Source organism: Equus caballus, chromosome 22, assembly GCF_041296265.1.
Source record: "Equus caballus isolate H_3958 breed thoroughbred chromosome 22, TB-T2T, whole genome shotgun sequence".
Lineage (NCBI taxonomy): Eukaryota > Metazoa > Chordata > Mammalia > Perissodactyla > Equidae > Equus > Equus caballus.
Genome location: NC_091705.1, coordinates 21,618,347 through 21,638,157, shown reverse-complemented (window position 1 = coordinate 21,638,157; position 19,811 = coordinate 21,618,347). Strand labels below are relative to the sequence as shown.

The following is a 19,811-nucleotide window of genomic DNA, read 5'->3' as shown; positions in this document are numbered from 1 at the left end:
CCTTACCCCTTGTGCCCACCACAGCTGCCTGAGAAAGCCTTCTCGGGAACTCTCCCAGCCATAAGAACTTCCTGTTCCCTTCCTCCTTCAAATTTCCCCTTTCAAGGTGCCTGTAGGGTGTGGGTTTTACACCCAGATCTCCAGGGTCAGCGCTGATCAGTTCTGAGATCACAGGATTGTCGTTGAGCCCTATACTCCAGGATGGACGAAGTCAATTGATTCATGTGAGGTGGAGCAGATCCCATCCCCAGGCGCTGTGCCAGGCCCCTCACAGGTGGCGCCTCATTCTGGCAGCGTAACGACCCTATGATGTAGGTCTCATTATGCCCCTTTTTCAGATGAGAAAACCAAGGATGCAAAGGCTGAATAACGTGCCTAAAACGCACGGCAGTGATTGGCAGAACTGACGCTTGAACTCGGGTCCACCTGATGCCTAAGCCAGGCTCCTGTTAACCTCTCCCCTCTGCCCCCCACCTCTCCCCTATGTGTCAAAGGTCAGCCATGCTTAACCTGAGTCGTGAGACTGGGGCAGGAGCCCGAGGGGCCAGGCTGGGAAACAGGAGCTTCCCTCCCTTGGACACCATCCTGCACACGAGTCACACATTGGTCCCTAGCACAAGTCAGCCTTCAGCCCGATGGTGGCAGGGACCCCTCCGGTCACCCAGAGTGTCACTGTCTCGCTGTATCTCTCTCCCATGGCTCTTTGCTACCCCACCTGTCAGTCTGTTGTCGGCATGGTTTTCCACCTCTGGCTCCCTGTGGCCTCCTCTCACCCTCCCCATTTCGCCATTCCCGTCTTCCCTTCCTCTCTCACCATCTCTGTGCTACCTTCTCTGTCCATGCTCTAAGTCGCCTTTAATCCTCGAGCTCTAGCTGTGTCTCTCTTTCTCCCCAGCACGTCTCTGTGTTTCTGTACATCTGACTCTTTCTCCCCAGAGCTGTTTCTCTCTTGCTCTAACTCACTCTTCTCTCCGTCTCTGCTGTCTCTCACACTCCCTGTCTCTCCTGCTGCCTCTCCCTCCCCCTACTTCTCTCCGTCTCTCTGTCTCTCTCTCTCCAGCCTTCCTCACCTTCCCTCTCCCCGCCCCTCCTGAGCTTGCTCCTTCTCTCTCACAGCCCCACAATGACACATAATATTCCAGCAAATCCCAGCTTAGCTGTGGGGGGCCAGGAGGGACTGGTCAGGGCTGCTCCAAAAGGCGGATTTGGGGAGGTGGGGGTGCCATGTTAAAGAGAATGAGCCAGCCTCCTCCTCGTCTTCCTCGGAAATCACTGGTCGCTTTCCTGGGAGGCAGATGAGAAAGTCCCTGAATAGGGATTTAAAGCTCTAAGCTCTGATTCCTTCTTTTTAATATTTATAAAGAGAGAAAGGGGATAATTTCAGGAAGATCATTCCAAGGCGAAAACCCACATATTTTCAATAGAATTATTCCAAAAGCCCCTTTCCGGCTCATTGGAGTGTATGATTTCCTAAGTTACAGACGCGAGGTCTGGTTTCCAAGTTCCCTAAAATGACGCAGCTGAGTGAGGGCCAGAAAGGAAGTGTGAGATGAGAAGCCACGGACGGCAACAAAGAGAAGACTGGGCCACATGGGGGCCAAGGGGATAGCTGTGGCCAGCGGCCGTGCCCCGTCCTCCTCTCTTCTGCCTGTGTGCCTCAACAAACCAGCCGAACTCGGGCCATAACCACTGTCAAATACCCGCCCCCCCCATCCTGAGACCCCGAAGTCCAGACCTACAGAGCCAGCTGCCCATGCAGAGGGCTCACAGGCTGCTCAAACATGGGGTGTCCAGAGCTGCCGACCCCATCTTCCGCCCCAAACCTCTTCCATCCTTGGCCTTCGTCTCAGCCATCAGGTTGCCCGAGCTGGCAATCTGGGAGTTGACCTTGGGTCTTCCCTCACCCCTGCCACTTCTAGAAGATTCTACCACCTCATCTGCAGTCTCTCTCCCTCCACACTCTCATGGCCCAAGATTGGGCCTCAGCATCGCTGGCCTAGATCCCTCCCAGCAGGGACTGGGGCCTCTGGCCTCTGGCGCACAAAGCTCAGCTCTAACGATGGTCCTCCCTTCCTCAGAAACAGTCACAGCTCTGCATCACTTCCAGGTGAGGACCAGACCCCTCTAGCCCAGCATCCGTAACCTAGCAACTGTATGTCCTTGTACTCGTCTGCCCATCACAAACACTCCACTGTGGCCAAAATGAGCCACTCTCTTTGCTGCCTACCCAAAAGGAAAGAAAAACAGTTTTCTACCTCTGAACCCTGGCCGAGGCTCCGCCCTTCTCCTGGGATGCCACCCTGCCATCTTGGCATGCACAGCTCCAACCCTACCTCAAGGTCCAGCTCAGATGCCTCCTATCTGTGAGGCATGGACGTAATTGCTCATTGTCCTTCTTTCCATAGGTTCTTTCCCTCTCTCTGACCCATGACATTTCACTAGAACATGAGATGGGCTGCAGGGCCTGAGAGCACCTGAGCTCTGTGGCTAAGACAGAGGGAACAAGAAAAAGGGATCACATCCTCTGACATTCTCCCAAACTGGACCAAGCTGGATTCTGTGGTTCTGCTGGGTGTGTAAAATTGTTAGCAGGATCCCCTGCTAATCATTGCAGTCATCACAGTAATTAGCAAAGCCGTTGCAAAGACCAGTTATTGAGCACTTACTATGAGCCGGGCACCTGCTAAGTGCTTTGCACACATTATCTCACATAGTTCACCATAATCCAACCTTGAGGGGACTGTTATCACCATAGTGGTATAGATGAGGAAACTGAGGCTCAGAGAGAGGTGGCGGCCCACGCACTATCACACTGTGCGTCAGAAGGCCAGGACTCTGGCCAGGCCAGCCCGACTCTGGAATCTTAGTGTCTAACCTCAGACACACTGAGAATGCTGACACCATGCTATCAGCAGGAACTGAGCGACACGCTCCCTGACTCATCCTCACTGAAGGGGACTGACTCACTGTGAGGCCATGGTCACGTCCCCTCTCTTGGGCTCCAGCTTCCCCATCTTCTCAGTGGTCCAGTTCCCTTTTAAAAAATATGGACCTTTCAGATGCCAGTTTTGCAAACCCCAGGGGCACAGTTTTTGTCTTCTTTTCCCCGGAGAAGGGCACAGCTGGGAGAGACAGAGCACAGATCTTCAAAAGAAGTCCACGGGGGCAAAAGCACACCCCCATTTCCCTGGCCCCAGACTTGGCTTGACTTGGCCTGGGCTATCCCCAGGTCCACTTCTGAAAGCCCTCAGGGCTGCTGCCAGGCTGTTCCCACAAAACTCTCAGCCTCACTGTGATTCCTGCCAATTAGCCTCTAATTCCCAGACTCTGGCTTCCTCTCTCACCAGGGCATCTACACCGGCCTCCTCACTGGTCTCCACTCTAGGCCTTATCTGCACAGCAGCCTTGTCATTTCAAACAAAAATCACAGGGTCTCTTTAGTTCTTAAAAGCCTCCATGGGTTCTCATCACAGTCAGAATAAAGCCCAAACAGCTCGTCCTGGCCTCCGGATCCTGTTTGCTCCGGTCCCCAGGCCTCCCCAGTCTCCAGCCACATCAGCCTTCCAACAAGGCCAAGGACAAACCAGGTTCTTTTCCACCTTGGGGCCTTTGTTCTTGCTCTTTTCTCAGTTCCTTTCCTGGCGTCTTTCTTCTCCTCCTTCAGTTCAAACATCGTCCCTTTCCCAAGTCCTTTCCCAATCCTGATTATCCATAGTTGCTTCTGCCCTGCGCTCATTGTGCAGTTAGACATCGACTATTTCTTTGTGTTGTCCATCAGAGGAAGCAAAATGGCAGATTAGGAAAGCCCAAGTTCTTATTCCTTCCACAGAAGCATCAAAAAACAAACAAACAAAAAATCCCCAAATCCAAGGAATGGGCTGAACTATTTTAGCAGCTCTGCAAAACAGTCAAGAGTTTACAGCAACCAAGTGAGCACCCAGTCGAGAAAAGGCCACCTTCAAAACAGTAGGAAAAGTTTTGTGGCAATTTTACTGGCCCCTTTCCCATCTTCTTCCTGGCACAGCAGTTGTCTTAGTGGAGGAGGCAGCAGTCCATTCCCAGGTCCCTCCCTCCAATTAGAGGTTCCAAGCAGACCTTACTTGCATCATTCTAACCTGTCTGAGGGCTGCCTGAAGGACTGCCCCCTGTTTCACCTAAGTTGGATCTCAGGTGGGGAGAAGCAGCAGGCACCGTTCATGACAGCTGAAAGGAGACCATAGACCCATAGATACGTGGGGCAAAATACCATGGGTGGACACATACAATAGGCTGTCTATGGTCCCAAGGAGAATCTGGGGTGCTGGGATGACACTCTTAAGGAAATTAAGGCATTCAAAAGCGGCTGTGTATATGGGGGGAATTGAGAAAGCCACAAGCAGCGTCAACCAAGATGTGTGCTCAGAAAAGACCTGAGAAGACCTTAAGCTTTCACCTTGATGGAGGACCATTCCAGGAGAAAGCCAGTCTGCAAAGACAGGGAAAGATGGCTGTTTATTCAAAGGTTCAATTTTCAACAAATAAATCACAAGAAAGAAACAGAAAACATGGCTTATTCAAAGGAACAAAATTAATTGACAGAAATGACCCCTGAGGAAACCCAGACATTGGATTTATTGCATGAAAACTTTAAAACAACTGTCTTAAATATGCTCAAAGAGCTGAAGGAAAACACAAACAAAGAACTAAAGGAAACTAGGGAAATGATATATAAACAAAATGAGAATATCAACAAAGAGATAGAAATTATAAAAAGGAAACAAACAGAAATTCTGGAACTAAAAAAATAGAATAACAGAAACGAAAAATTCACTAGAGAGGCTCAATAACAGGCTAGAGCAGACTGAAGAAAGAATCAGTGAACTTGAAGACAGGACAATTGAAATTACAGAGTCTGAAGAGCAGAGAGAAATAAAGAATGAAGAAAAGCAAATAGAGCCTAAAGGACTTGTGGGGAAGTATCAAAAGGAGTCCCATATGTATTTTGGGAGTCCCAGAAGAGAGGAAAGAGAGAAAGGGGCAGAGAGATTACTTGAAGAAATAATAGCTAAAACTACCCAAATTTGATGAAATACATATATTTACAAATTTAAGAAGCTGAATGAACTCCAAGTAAGATAAACTCCAACTGACCCACACTGAGTTGCATTATAATCAAACTATCAAAAGCCAAAGAGAGAATCTTGAAAGCAGCAAGAGAGAAGCAACTCATCATGTACAAGGGATCCTCAAATGATTATTAGCCAAGAAAGAAAAAAGAATTTCAACCAAAACTTCTCTATCCAGAAAAACTATCCTTCAAAAATGAAGGAGAAATTAAGACAATTCAAGATAAACAACAGTTGAGGGAGTTCATGACCACTAGTCCTGCCCTATAAGAAATGCTAAAAGAAGTCCTTTAGGTTGAAACAAAAAGATGCTAGATGGTAACTCAAAAACTATATGAAGAAATAAAGATCTCTGGTACAGGCAAATACACGGCAAATATAAAGTTAAAGGTTATTGTAATTTTGGTTAGTAATTCTACTTTTTATTTTTTATAAGATTTAAAAGACAAATGAATAAAAAACTATAAATCTATGTTAGTAGGTACACAATGCATAAAGACATAATTTGCGACATCAATAACATAAAGTGGGAGAAGGGGTAGAGATATATAAGAGTAGAATTTCACCTCAAATGCAACTGTTATAACTTTATGATATTATATAATTCCCATAATAACCATTAAACTCTATATTTTTATAGATATTTTTAATTACCTATAGAACATATTTCTATCGATGTCCTAAATATCTATAGAATATACACAAAAGGAAATGAGAAGGGAATCAAAACATGTCACTATGAAAAAGCAACTAAACACAAAAGATGGCAGTAATGGAGGAAATGAGGGACAAAAATACCATAAGACAAACAGAAAACAAATCATAAAATGGAAAAAGTAAGTTCTTCCTTATCAGTAATTTCTTTAAATGTAAATAGATTAACCTCTCCAATTAAAAAGCACAAACTGACAGATTGGATTAAAAAAACCATATCCAACTATATGCTGTCTACAAAAGACTCATTTTAGCTCCAAAGACACAAATAGGTTGAAAGTGGAAGGATAGAAAAAGATATTCTACGCAAATAGTAACCAAAAGAGATGGGGTGAATATACTCATATCAGACAAAATAGACTTTAAACCAAACACTGTTACAAGAGACAAAGAAGGACTTTGTATACTGATAAAAGTGTCAATTAATAAAATTTAACAATAATAAACATATATGCACAAAACGGCAGAGCTCTAATGCATTGTCCATCCTACTCCCTTGAATGTTAGCTCCACGGGAGCAAGAACTGGATCTGTCTTGCTCGCTGCTTTGCTCCAGTGCCAGGCTCTGTGCATACCTCACATTTGCTCAGTTCCCACTGTCCTCAGAGGTGACCACGTGGAATACAGACAGGTAAGATCTGGGAATTGTCACGAAGCCTCAGGCAGGGGCACTGGTCACTGACCATCCTCAGCTCTCCCAACTGCCCCCCTCCAGGAGTTTGGGATCCTTTCTTTACCATCCCTGAGCCAATCATGAAGATGGGAATGAAGGTGCTTAGGAACTGTGGGTAACTCAAGTCTCTCCAGCCAAACACGCCCAGGAGCCAAGGGCTTGTGGCTGCGCATCAGGGAATCCAAGGGCCCAAGGGAGGCTGCGTCACAGGAGGTCATCTGGTCTGACTGGCTTGTGTTATTTATGAGGACACGGAGGCCCAGAGAGGGCAGGGAGCAGCCAAAGGTCATACAGCAAGTTAATGGCAGAGCTGGCATTCAGACTCAGTTCTGGTGACTGCACGTCACATGCTCTTCTGTAAGTTTTCCCAGGGAGTGCCCATCACGGGCAATTCCTCTAAGTTATCCCCTCCCGTTTCACTTTCCCTTCCAGTTTTTCTTTTCCTCTCCACTTCCGCATGATGCTCTTTGCTCTCCACACAAGGCCGCTTATGGCCTTTTCTGGCTTTAAGAGTTATATCATCTTATTTGACCCTCACAATGGCGCTGTGAAAAAGTACCTTTTTAAGCCACATTTGACTGCTAAGATAACAGAAGCCCTGAGATAGGAAGAGGTCAGCCGGTGAAGCAATGTGGGGTAGAAGCTTGCCCAGCCTCTTTACCCCAGCTCTCAAGGCCCCGTCTGCCTTATCAGATGCTCTTGCAGGTATTAAGAGATTTGTTTTGGTAAAAAGCATCATGCTCACTGCCAGTTTCCTTGGAAGGCCTCTTCTAAGCACAGGGACTCCTGGCTCCCTTTCTTCTATGGATTTCCTCTTTCATCTCAGGATGCCCATGGGGTATGGATGTTCTTCTCCAAACTGGAGCGTGCAGGGGGGCTGCGGCCCAGACCAGGGTGGAGTTACAGGCAAGGGTGTGGGGTGTGCCCAGGTCTGTGCAACCTCAACCCCGACAAGCTCAGTGCACTTGCCCTTGATGGTTGATGAGCTAAATGCTTTGCAGATATTATCTCAAGTTTATGCCCACCATGCCCAATAAGGTCAAAACCTCGCCCTATTTTGCAGTTAAGGACACAGGTTCAGAAGGGGAAGTGGCTTGCGCAGGAGTTCTTGTGGTCATTAGCTGGTCTATGGGACCGTGCTCGTAACCCCTTCACTGTCTTAGATCGTGGACCACTGGGGTCTGTGGCTAGGGGTGCGTGAAAACCCTCAAGATGTGCGGAGCAATCAGAGCATGAGTGAGCATGGGGATTTTCCCAGGTCAACTTGGCATCACTTGTTTTTTCTTCACGGGAGTAAGGAGCAGTGAGGGTTGGGGTTGACGAGGCCCGGGATATTTTTGCTCAAACCGCCTGTTCGAGGCCCACATCAGAAAGGGCCTGATCCACATGGGGAAGGGGGCAGAACTTTGAGATGGTGGGGGTCTGACCAGGACCCAGGATTGCGGAGGAGGGCTCAGAACTCGGTAGGCCCCGCTTCAGTCCGCGGTGGGGATCCCAGGACTGTTGTCACCCATGGGGGTTGGAGAAGGCTGGGGGGATATGGGGGAGCAAGGAGTGTTCCTGGGGATTGGCATGGGTCCCTGGTTCCTCACCAGTTTGGGGAAGGGGCCCTCGTGCCTTTTGGGAGGCAATGAGCAGTTGTCTAGAGTTTCTCTCACCCTGGCTGGTCACTTGTTTCTCTTACTTTTCCTGTCAGTAAGGAAGCTGTTTACTCCCAGAAAGTCATTCATTCGCGATAAGATCAACCTCATTGTTAACGAGCATCCTCACTTCCTGCCTGGGAGGAGGCAAAGGGCGAGATTCCAGCGCTCAGAGCCCCATAAACAGCCAGCGTGAGAGAGGCTCTGGAGACCACAAGGGCCAACAGCCCTTGTCGTAAATGAGGAAACTGAGGCTCCAGGAGAGGAAGAGTTGGGCAGAGAGTCAGAACCCAAATCCAGCCCTCCCCAGATTCCCGGGCCAAGAGTCGCTCTGCACCCCATCAAAGCACCCCGCAATTCCATGAGCTAGCTTTTGATTTTAAGATTCAACATGCCATCCTAAGAAAACATGCTAACGGAACATTCCAACTCAATATTTTAATGCAATACTCTGATATACTGTTATAACATTCGAATGCGAATACATACACCATTCTGACACAGTGTTATAGTTAATATTCTAATGCAACATTTTAGCACAGTTCAACCCACGCTCTAACACTCTAAAGCAACATACTATTCTAACACATAACATTACATAACGTCTTGCTGCAATATTATAAGACATTGTAGCACAACATTTCTAATCTAAGCTACTGAGACCGTATGATATTTCTGTATTATCTGGACACAATCCTAACGCAACACTCTGATGTAACTTGCTAAGTTATTACTCTAATACTTAGGACTTTGATTTCTAAGCCTCTAAATTCCGCTGTTCAAGGTGACACTGAGAGCCCCAGTCATGCTGACCAGCGCTCGTGGCCTAGTTACAGACCAGGCCACCTCCCCCCACATCTGGCCATGCCCAGCCTGTTTCTTGTCGGGGAAGCCAGAGCACATCCCAGCTCGGGGGACCCCGGGGCCTAGGTCAGACAGACTCAGCTGCCCAGCCTCGTCGGGGTACATCTTCCGCAAGGCTCGGGGCGGGGCTCCGTCATCTCTGATGGCTGCCCCTCCCTCCCCTTCTCCTCCACGCCTCGAGCTTCTATGGGCTGGGGTGGGATGGGGGGTGACGAGGGGGAAAGAGGAAGAGGCTGGTCCTGAGGTTCCGATCCCATTTTGAGCACACCAGGACAGCTGAGGACAATCCCAATATTTGGATCAGGCTTTTCTTGCCACCTCCTACATGGGTAACTAGGGCCAGGGCAAAGAGGATCTGCCAGGAAGATAGAGCCTGGAAGGAGGAAGAGAGTCGGGACCTCGAAGCAGCATTAACGGCTTCAGGCCTGGGGGAACCAGGCTGCTGGAGCTTAAGGACCCACGAGAGCAATAGTTTCAGGACTTCTCTTGGCCAAAGAGCCATCTGTTCATCTAGAATCTTACCCCGGCTGCTCCCCACGCCCGCACCCACCCTAGCTTTCCCATGATTCATTCCCTCACTTTCTTTGGGTCCCTTCTGCTCCAATGTCACCGCTCTGAGCAGCCCTTCTGACCAAGCTGTCTTCGACAGCACCCCCATCTCGCGAGGCCTCTTTCCTGCGAAGCTCTCCTTCACAGTATGTACTGTACACATTTGAGAGATTTGTTCATTCTTCTCCCCTGTCAAATCTGGGGTTCTCCAAGCAGCCCTGTGCAGTAGGCTCACCTGGGGAGCTGTTTAAAGTCCCGATACCCAGCTGCAGCCCAGTTGAATCAGGATCCCGCGGCGGGGCCCACGGATCAGGAATTTTTAAAGCTCACCAAGTGATTTCAATGCGCAGCCGAAGGCTGAGAGCCCCTGAGCTAGAACATCAGCCCCGGGGAGCCAGGATCTCTTCTGTCTTGTTTAATGTTGTCTGAGGAATAGTAGGTACTCAATAAATATTTGTTGAATGAATAAACACATTCAAGAAAATATTTACATTAAAAATTTTTCCACATAGCAAAAAACTGTAACAGTACAAAAAGTTTCCTAATGAAACTTGAATTTCCTCCTTCCCTAGGCTGAATTAGTCTTAACAGGCAAGGCAGCATTAACCCACCAAAAGAAAAAAAAGGAAAGCAAAGGGCACAGCATGTGCAAAGGCCCTGAGGTTTGACTCAGCACTAGTCTCTGGCTCTCTCAATATTTCTGCCTTGGAGATTATTTTACCATCTCAGGATCTACCAGCCCCTGCCACTCAGAACTCTGCCAGTGCCCTTCTAGAATGCCTCAACTCCCCAGTAGTTCAGATTCTCCAAATTTCCTTTAAACCTCAGTTTCTTCTTCAGCCAATGGGGATGACTATTCTGCCTCCTGGAAGTGAGAGGTGTTCTGAGCATACAATGAGATAATAGATGTAAAGTGATATATAAACTCTAAAGTGCTGTGCATCCTAATGACTGAGCGCCCTCTCTGTGCCAGGCATGTGCCTTGTTTTTCCGAGATGCCATCTCATTGAATCTACACAACAGCTGGAGGTGAACTCTTATTGTGCCATTTTGCAGATGAGGAAGCAGAAGCTCAGAGAGGTGGGGTGACTTGCCCAAGGGGCCAAACCCAGGAAGTCTTTTCATCTCCAGAGGCTGCGGAAGCCCCAAGGCCTCTGGACCCCATGAGCCCCAGGTCTGCAGGATTCGAGAATTCCTGCTCCATGAGTACAGGTGGCCAGGACAGGGCAGACAGTCTGGTTTCATGATTTATTTCACTTCCACCCAATTGTTTGTCAAAGGGCGGGGTGGGGGCGGCTGGTGGCTAGGAGCCTGGCTGCCCGGTCACGGGGTGGACTTGTCTGACCGCCAGCCAATCCGGGCTGCTGGAGCTGGCGTTGGAAAGGCCCTGGCCCCATCTTGCCAGGACATTCTATCTTTGTCCCCGGATACAAAAGAGGCCTTGTCCTGATGGAGCAGCGCTTACTCCACATGCTCCCGACCGCCCCAGCCCCTCTGCCTCGAGAAAGGCCCACTTTGTCGAGTCAAAAGACTAACTTGTTTCTTTTTTATCAAAACGTGTTGACTGACCTGGTTGATTTATCTTGGGAAAGTGGTGGGCGAGGGAGGGGAGTGAGGTGACAGAAACCAACAGAATCCAGAAGGCTGTGTCGTCCAGCCTGACTCAGAGGTAGGCACCCAGCCCTTGTCTGAGACAGAGGGATAGCTGCACACCAAATGGGATCTCAGGCAGTCAGGACAGTCCCCCAACCTCACTAGTGGCAGAGATTCCACCGTTAGCTATTCATTTCTTTGGCTTCAACCTTTTGTGGCAGCTAAAAATAAAAGCTTCTTTGAATGGGAGTGCTCTGTGATCACACCTGAGTGTGAATTCGTTTTCCTGAGAATAGGGGTGAGTCAGTAGCAAGAGAGAGCACACAGCAGAAAGGGAGCCTCTAGGAGCCCAGAGGGAGGCCAATGAGAAAAGAGGAGGGTACCACTTACAGATAAAATGGGATTAAGTGAGTGAGGAAACATAGACTTTTTCTTTGTTAATTTTCCCCCAAGATCGGTTCTTCTCTTTCCACATCCACCCACTCCATTACTCAGTCTTTTTTTTTTCATTCATCCATTCAAGAAATATTTGTTGAGCACCTACTCTGTGCCAGAGAGTCTTCTAGTGGAGTCTAAAATCACAGAGGAGTCACAGCGGAGGATGAAATCCCTGCCTCCAGGAAGCATCCACTCTCGTGGGGGCTGCAGCTGATAAACAAGTAAGCAGATGAGCTAATGCAATAATCTTTTTTTTTTTTTTTTTTTAAGGAAGATTAGCCCTGAGCTAACTGCTGCCAATCCTCCTCTTTTTGCTGAGGAAGCCTGGCCCTGAGCTAACACCCGTGCCCATCTTCCTCTACTTTATATGTGGGATGCCTGCCACAGCATGGCTTGCCAAGTGGTGCCATGTCCACCCCTGGGATCCGAACCGGCGAACCCCAAGCCACCGAAGCGGAACATGCGCACTTAACTGCTGGGCTACCGGGCTGGCCCCCTAACTCGATAAGCTTGACGGAGCTGTGAGCCATGAGGAGACAGGGCAGGGTGGCGGGGCTGAGCAGCTGCGGGTGGAGGAGCTGCTCCGGCCAGGCTCCCGGGGGAGGGATGTATCTGCTGAGACAGGAAGGAGGGAAGGAATCAGCCATGGGGATGCTGGGGACAAGTGTTCCAGCCAGAGGGAACAGCACACAGGAAGGCCTAGAGGTGGGACCAACATGGAATCTTCCAGGTACACTGAGGAGGCTCATGTGATGAGAACCAAGTACGTGCGAGGGAGAGCCGTAAGAGGAAAGATCCAGAAACCAGATCCGTAGGCCCGGTGGCTCCTCGGTTACGCCCTTGAATTTTTACTCTGAGTGAGCTGGCAAGCTGTTGGAGCATGCAAGGGGGTAACATGATCTAACTTTGATTTTTGAAAAGCCCCCCCTCGCTGCTGTGTGAAAAATGATTGAATAGAGGCTGCTGCAGCCATCGGGGGAGAGTTATCAGTGGCTTGGCCTCCCGGGGTGACAGTGGAAGGGGGAAGAGTGGGCAGAACAGAAAGAAAATTTTTAGTGGTAAGACACAGAATATAAATGAATGAATGAATGAATAAACAAACCCTGGAAGTGGGAGCCAGGAAATGTGGATTCTAGTCCCTATTCTGCCACTGAGTTCCAGTGTAACCCTGGGTAAATCCCCTCCCTTCTCGGGACCTCAATTTCCCCATCAATGGCGTAAGGCCCAAGGAGGTTGGGACAGCTGACGCCAAGGTCTCCCGCCGCAGGGACACCAGCCTGGAGATCCTGAGCTCCTGACGACCTCAAAGGCGGGGCCTGTGATCTAGTGACTAATGCAGCCAGGCTTTGTCGGCCCCAGGGCAGCTGTGGAAAGCTGGTGCCGATGCCGTGACTCAGGCTTGGTCCCTCTGCAGTCAGCAGAAACTGGGACAGCCAGGGGCCTGAGATTCACCCGCAGGCTCAGAAAGGCTGGCGGGATGCCACCACACAGCTGGGGGAAGGGAGCAGGCTGCCAGCCCTGGGCTTCCTGAGCCCCTCTGGGGACCAATGTTCCAGCCACTGCAGCCACCACACCTTTCTCTCTGCCCAGGCTCGGCCCCACCTCCGTGGGCTAACAGGAGGCCAGGACTCGCTGTGCACACATTCCATCTTCTCCCTGCCAGGCGCTTGATGAGGCAGACCTGACTGCCCCCATTTTATTGATGAGGAAACTGAGGCCCAGAAAGTTGTGGGTGGTAGAGCCAGAGGTCTTACTGGATTTGACTAGTTCCTTGCACTGCTCTGCTCTGCCTGCTAAGTATAGAAAGAACGGGAGTGAAAGACAAAGAAAAGAAGCTAAATATGTTTTTAATAAATATAGAAACTCAAACTCACACCCTCATGTTTATCCAGGGCTGAGGACTTTCAAACAAAAGCTGCTTCTTTTTATAGCCTAAGTACAGCCCTTTTGCAATGTCGATAAGTCACTTGGCCATTGTTCACAGCTCTTTTGCTGCTCATTTATTCATTTGCACTTTCAGCAAATATTTATTGAGAGCCTTTCACATGCCAGGACTCTGCGAGGCTCTGAGGAGGGGAATATCACGATTAACAAAAAGTGCCTCAGCATCTGTACTCACTGGCTTACATAGGATTGAGGGGGAGACAGACGTGAACAAGAAATTTTGAAGATTCTACAGTCGTTTTGTAATTCTGGCTTTGAGTCAGTTATTTCCCTCTCCGGGCTTCAGTTTCCTTGTAAAATGGGTTGGTTAGAGTTCCTCCCTCATGAGGTTATAGTAGGGATTAGATAAAATGTTGCCTGGCCCACAATACGGGCTCACTAAACGTGAGTTGTTACTGTTATCATTTGCTGTGAGTAGCGGAACTTCAACAGCCTACCAGTTGGTAACTGTGTCAGCCGGGTCCACTGAGAAGCAGACGCGGACAGGGAAGAGGTTTTGAGAGAGGGAACGGGAGAGGACAGGGAGAGCCTACAGACTGTAACAATGCGCCTCTGACCACTGGGGCTGCGTGGTGGAGAGAAGGCAGATGGGGTAGGAAGTCTCGGACTATAGCACGTTTCCAAGAAAGACTCAGCCAGGCCAGTGGGGAGTCCTTGAGCCAAAGTCCCTTATGGGAGGAGTTCTGCATCTCTCCAGAATGGGCCTGCATTGGGACCCACATCCTGCATAGTCATTGGCTGAGAGCAGCCCCCAGGAAGCGGGGGCTCACCGTGAACAAGGCGGTGTGCATCCCAAGGGGCAGCAGCTGGGACTGTCAGTCAAACACGCTCCCCGCAGCTGATCGCAGTGCTGCATCTTCACGGCTGCCACCAAACCCAGACTTGGCCCTGGAGCCAGTGTCCCCAAACCCTGTACCCGTCCATCTAAATGAGTTCATGCAGCATGCTGTGCCCTCAGCGTGATCAGTTCACTGGCTAGGGGAACAACAAGGCTTGGCCAATGTCAGGAGACACATGGCCTGGACAAGCCTCGGATTGTGCAAGGTGGGAAGTGTCACAGAAACCAGACCAAACGAGGGTCCGATTGGACCAGACACTGCCGACTTCGGGAAGGGGAAGTTGGGAGCACTCTTGCAATAGTAAGGGGAGATCCAAAAATACACCAAGGAGACAGCTGCTGAGAGCCCTTGTTGTTCAGGGGAAATGAACTCCGGGGAGGGGTGCCGTCGCCACCGAGGAAAGGTTGCTGAGGCACTTGGGATCCCACCCTGTCGGAAGGTCTGGGATTTCTAAGGAAACTTCCCGGCTCAGTGTGGGACGGGGCCTTTTCACTCATCTGGTCCAGCCCTGTCGTTACACAGCTGGGGAAATTGGGACCTGAATGGGGACAAGAGTTGCACAATCCCCTAAGAGTCACAGGCTGCTGAAGAGAGTCCTGAGCCAGGATTCCTGTCTCCCAGGGCAGGGCTGAGTGCCTGGTGGGCAACTCTGCCAGCATTTGCCAAGGGTCTGCTATGGGGAGGGGAGACGGGGGCAGAGAGGAGGCAGACGCCCAGAGAGGGAGACAGAGCTCAGAGAGGGAACAGGATGCCATCCAGAGAATGATGGAGACTCAGCAGGGAGCTGAGATTCAGAGAGGGATCTGAGAACTTAAAAGTGGGGTGGGGAGTCAGAAGGGCATGGGGCTCAGAAGACAGGAGCCCTGACAGAGAGACAGTGGCTCAGAGGTGCATGTCCAGTGGCTGGGTTCGGGCTCCGGAGACTTACAGGGGCCCAGGCATCCTGGCAGCTCCTGGAGGCACAGCCTCCTCTCCCCCACCTCACACCCCTGTTCTCCGGGGAGCCTGAGCTGCCACCCAGAGCAGGAGGGACTGACACTCTTGGGCATTAGTCAGCTCGTGGTAGTTAAAAAAAGAAACCTTGGTGGCACTTGTGAGGAGCACATCTCCAGCTTCAGATGCCAAGGGGCTGTCGCCTCCTCCTGCGCCCAGCAGTCGGGCTCCAGCACTGGGCGGGGGTGGGGCGATCGGGCACAGAGGAGGAGGGACCCCTACTCTGGGGAGGCCTTCCTCCCACCTCGCAGGTTTGAAATAATAGTAAGGACAGGGATATCATGAGTAGTATTGTTTGTGACATCATTCTTCTTGCCACTGGCCCACGTATGTCAGGAGGTCTCTGATCCCCACCCTGCCCGGGGCACATTCACATCCAGATGCCCCCTCTCGTGGGCCCTGCAGAGGGCATGGCGCGTGTGGGCCTGGCTGGGAGGGTGGCCTAGGTGCGGGTGCAAGCTGTAAGGGACCTCCGAGGTCCCCCACTTCAGCCCCCGCCTCCCACCTCACAGATGGCAGAGGCGAGGCTCTGGGAGGGCAGTGACTGTCTAATGTCACCCGGCAAGCTGCCCAGGTCACCTGTCCCCATGCCAGGGGTAATTCCAGCAAATGCCCTGTGCTCGCAGAGCCTGCCCCCGGCAGAGGCGTGAAGAGCGATCGCTGCCGCTCATCAGCGCTGGCTCCGAGCCAGGTGCGAGTTGCGATTCCTGCCGTCCTCAGCAGTTCCCGGAGGCACGTGTTACTTTGAACCCCATCTTCTCCACTAGGAAGGTTAAACGAGGGGCCAAGGGCCGCAGCCTGCAAGTGCCAGAAACAGGAGCTGAGAGCCTGCGGGCAGGCTCCAGGGCCCAGGCCGTTAGCCACCAGGCTCCCTGCCTCTTGTGAAGCTGGTGAAGACAAAGCTCAGGTAATGATAACGATTGTTGACTTGAAGCGACCCTTCACCAGCACTGACTCACAATGGCAGGTGCTGTGCTAAGTGCTCTACGCAAAGGCGTTCATTCTCTCCTCCAGCAAACACTGAGCATCTACTCTGCGTCAGACACTGGGCATCCAGCCGTCAGAAAGCAAGCAGGGACGCCTTTCTTCCCAGAGCTTGTGTTCTCATCCTCACGTGAGGTCGGTATTTTTATCCCCATTTTCAGATGAGGCGCAGAGAAGTGGTGTCGCTTGCCCAAGGTCACACAGCAAGGAGTAGCAAAGCCCACAGCTGAGCCTGGGCCTGGCTGAGGCCATGTCCTCTGCTTTTAGGGACCCTTTTCCAGCAACATCCCCAGAGGGGACTGAAGCAGACATGACTGCACTGGCATCTGTCCAGGGTGCAGATCCCTCCAGAACCCCCGAACACGCCATCCCACCCAGCCGTAGCCTGGGTTCCCGACGAGCTAATAGGCTAACAGCCCCGCTCTCCTCAGTCTGTTCTGAGGCTTCCTCCTCCCTCCCCTCCTTCCTCGCGCTAATTATGATGCCTCCTGACATTGTACAGACAGCACACAGTTTATGAAACCCCTCCTCCTCTTCTGGAGGTTATTTTTGCTCCATTTCGCCAAAGAAAAACCCCAGTGGGCTCAGAAAGATGAAATGATTCACCCAAGGCAGCGACCTCCTCAGAAGTGGAGCCCGGACATGTGTACCTCAAAGTGGTCCCGGTCGGGGTCCGGGCAGGAGCAGATGGCGCTGTCCAGTTGGGTCGTTTGATTCGAGTTTAATGAAGGGATTATTTACAAGGGGATGGGCAGGGTGGAGGAACCCACAAAAGATAAGGCAGGACCCCAGGGCTGGTGTAAGAGGAGCTGTTCTCAGCCAGAAGGGGGAGGGGAGAGAGAAGCTGCAGAGATCAGGGACAGACAGAGCCTGCTGACAGCAGCTGCGGCTGCGGGTGGGGGGCACAGCGAGTCTGAGATGACCGTGCAGGGAGGGAGCTGGAGAGTAAACACCCCAACCTCACCGTCCTGCCAGGGCTCCCCGTGGGCCAGATAGAACTAGAGGTCAGAGGACAAGGAGGTCATTGCCATGGTCCCTGCAGGCCAACCTCCCAGCACAGGGAGCAGGGAGAAGGGTGAGAAGAGGATCGTGGAGGAAAACCACCAGATCTCCCGCCACAGTCAGGTGCACGTCCCCGCGAACTCCCCTGCACTCGCATGGATGCAGCAGGCTCTGTTGCAAGGTCACTAACGAATGCATAGTAGTCAGGATGGCTAGGTCACGACACAGAAACAAACAACCCCCAATTCTCAAGGCTTCAAACGGAGTGGAGAATTTATAGCCTGCGAGCTGGCCACTCGTTTTTGGAAATAAAGTTTCATCAGAACATAGTCATAAGCACTCACTCACACGTGGTCCCTGGCTGCTTCCTTGCTCCAAAGGCAGAGTTGAGCGGCCACGACAAGCCTGAAATATTCATTTTCTGGCCAAGGAAGTTTGTCAACCCCTGGCTTAAAAAGACAAAGATTTGTTTCCTGCTCATGTAACACGTCCATCTCCTGTTGGTAGGCTCTGCCCCATGTCATCCTCAGTCAGGAATCCAGGCCGGGGAGCGCCCCCCATAAAGAACCCACCAGTCTCCCTGGCGGGGGGTGAGGGAGGAAACAGCAATGCTCACCAGCTCTTAAGGCTTCACCAGGAAGGGGCCTGCCTCCCTTCTGCGCACAGATCTTCCGCTAAATCAAGTCTTGTGGCCACACCTGACTTCAAGTGGCAGGAAAGTACCATCCCTCCATGTGCCTTACGTGAGGAGAAGCAGAAACAGACTCTGGACAGCACCCCGACAACCGCAGGACGTGGACATGGTGAATAACGGTGAGACGAAGGAAGGTGGACGCTGTGCTGTGCAGCAAATCTCACCAGATTCCTACCCAGTGGAGGGCTCAGCGAAGCCAGGCAGGGCACGCCCAGGGGTGAGAAACTGGAGAGAACAGACATGGCACTCAGCCTTGTGCCCCTAGCCCCGTATTGTGGCATCTTTGAAAACAGAAGGTTCTCAACAACCTTGAGACCAGAGGGTCCCTGGGGCCCTTCCCTAGGCCTCAGCCTTCAGGGTGTGTGTGTTTGGGGCACAGGGGTCTTGGGCATAGACTCCCAGAGGCTCCCTTCTCCCCCCATCAGGGACCAGCAGCTGGCCAAGGACCCCAGAGGCCTCGGCTCAGTTGCTGGCTTTATGACTGGTCCCCTTGCAGCCATGGGGACCCGGCAGCTCACTTCACCTCTCCGAGCCTCCGTTTTCTCGGCTCTAACCATCATGTCGTCCTGTGGTTCCAAGGTGAGGTCCTGAGAGGGGAAGCATCTGCGCTGCCAGTGAACTGATTAGAAATGCAAATTCTCAGCCGACCCACATCCAGCGAATGGAAACTCTGGCCTTGGGGCCCCAGCATTCAGGTTTTAACAAGTCTCTCAGGTGACTTCGGTGCTTGCTCAAGCGTGAGAAACGCTGGTATAACTCTAGGTGTAATGCATTGAGATGTGCGGAGCCTGTGCACAGAAGTGCTTTCCCTGCAGCCTCCCCCACCTCCGTAAAGGATAACTCCATTCTTGCTCAGGCCAAAAGGCCTGGAGTCAGGCCGGATCAGGGCTCTCCTACCCCAAGGCTGTGGCTGAACCTTTAACAGGTATCCAAAGGTGCCCCTTCCTCAGCTCCTCCTCCACCCACAGCTGGAGCCACCGTCATCTGACACCTCCACCAGGCAATCACTCTCCAGTCCGTTTCCGCCATCGCTCCCCGCAGCGCCTCCTCACCCCAGCAGCCAGAAGGATCTGCTTCAAAACTGAATCAGATTCTTCCACTCCTCCGCTCAGAACCTCCAGTGATTCCCGTCTCACTCAAAGGAGATCCTTCCAGGCCCTGCTAGGTCCAACGCCCACTGACCCCTCCACCTCCTCCCGCCAACACGGCCCCTCGCTCTTGCTGCGCTGGCCTCGTGGACCTGCCCTCTGCTCCTCCCGCATGCCAGACACGTTCCCACCCTGCCAGGCCGTGGCTCCAGCTGCTTCCTCTGCCAAAAACCCTTCCCTGGATGTCCCCACATGGCTTGCACCCTCACCTCCTTCAGATTGCCTTTCAAATGTCACCACCTCTGGGAAGCCTTCTCTGACCCGGCCATCACGCGCTGGCCCCTCCTCTTGATTTGTTTTTCTCCATAGCGCTTATCGCCACCTGACGCACATCTTCACTGTCTCTCTGTTTATTGTCTGCCTCTCCTGGCTCGGACACGAGGTCCGTGAGGCCAGGGACGGCCTGTTTTGTTCACGGCTGCATCCCCGATGCCTGGAATATTGCCTGCACACAATAGGCCCTTAGTAAATAGCGGTCAAGCGAATGAAGGAATACATAAGTGAATTTTTTTTAAATGCAACACGCAGGTAAATGCTGGTTCTCCTCCCTGCTCCTGTGGTCCATGACTCCACCCAGGGCCCTTGCTGTGGCAGCTCAGGCCACGCCCGTGGGCACTCCCAAGAGTCACAC

The 19,811-nt window shown here is 51.5% G+C and overlaps 1 long non-coding RNA gene across 1 annotated transcript in view; it reads right to left on the bottom strand.

Moving 5' to 3' along the window:
- The window catches only part of LOC102150639 (uncharacterized), a 48,604-nt gene that overhangs the window by 10,640 nt on the left and 18,153 nt on the right, over positions 1-19,811 (bottom strand). The window lies entirely within an intron of this gene.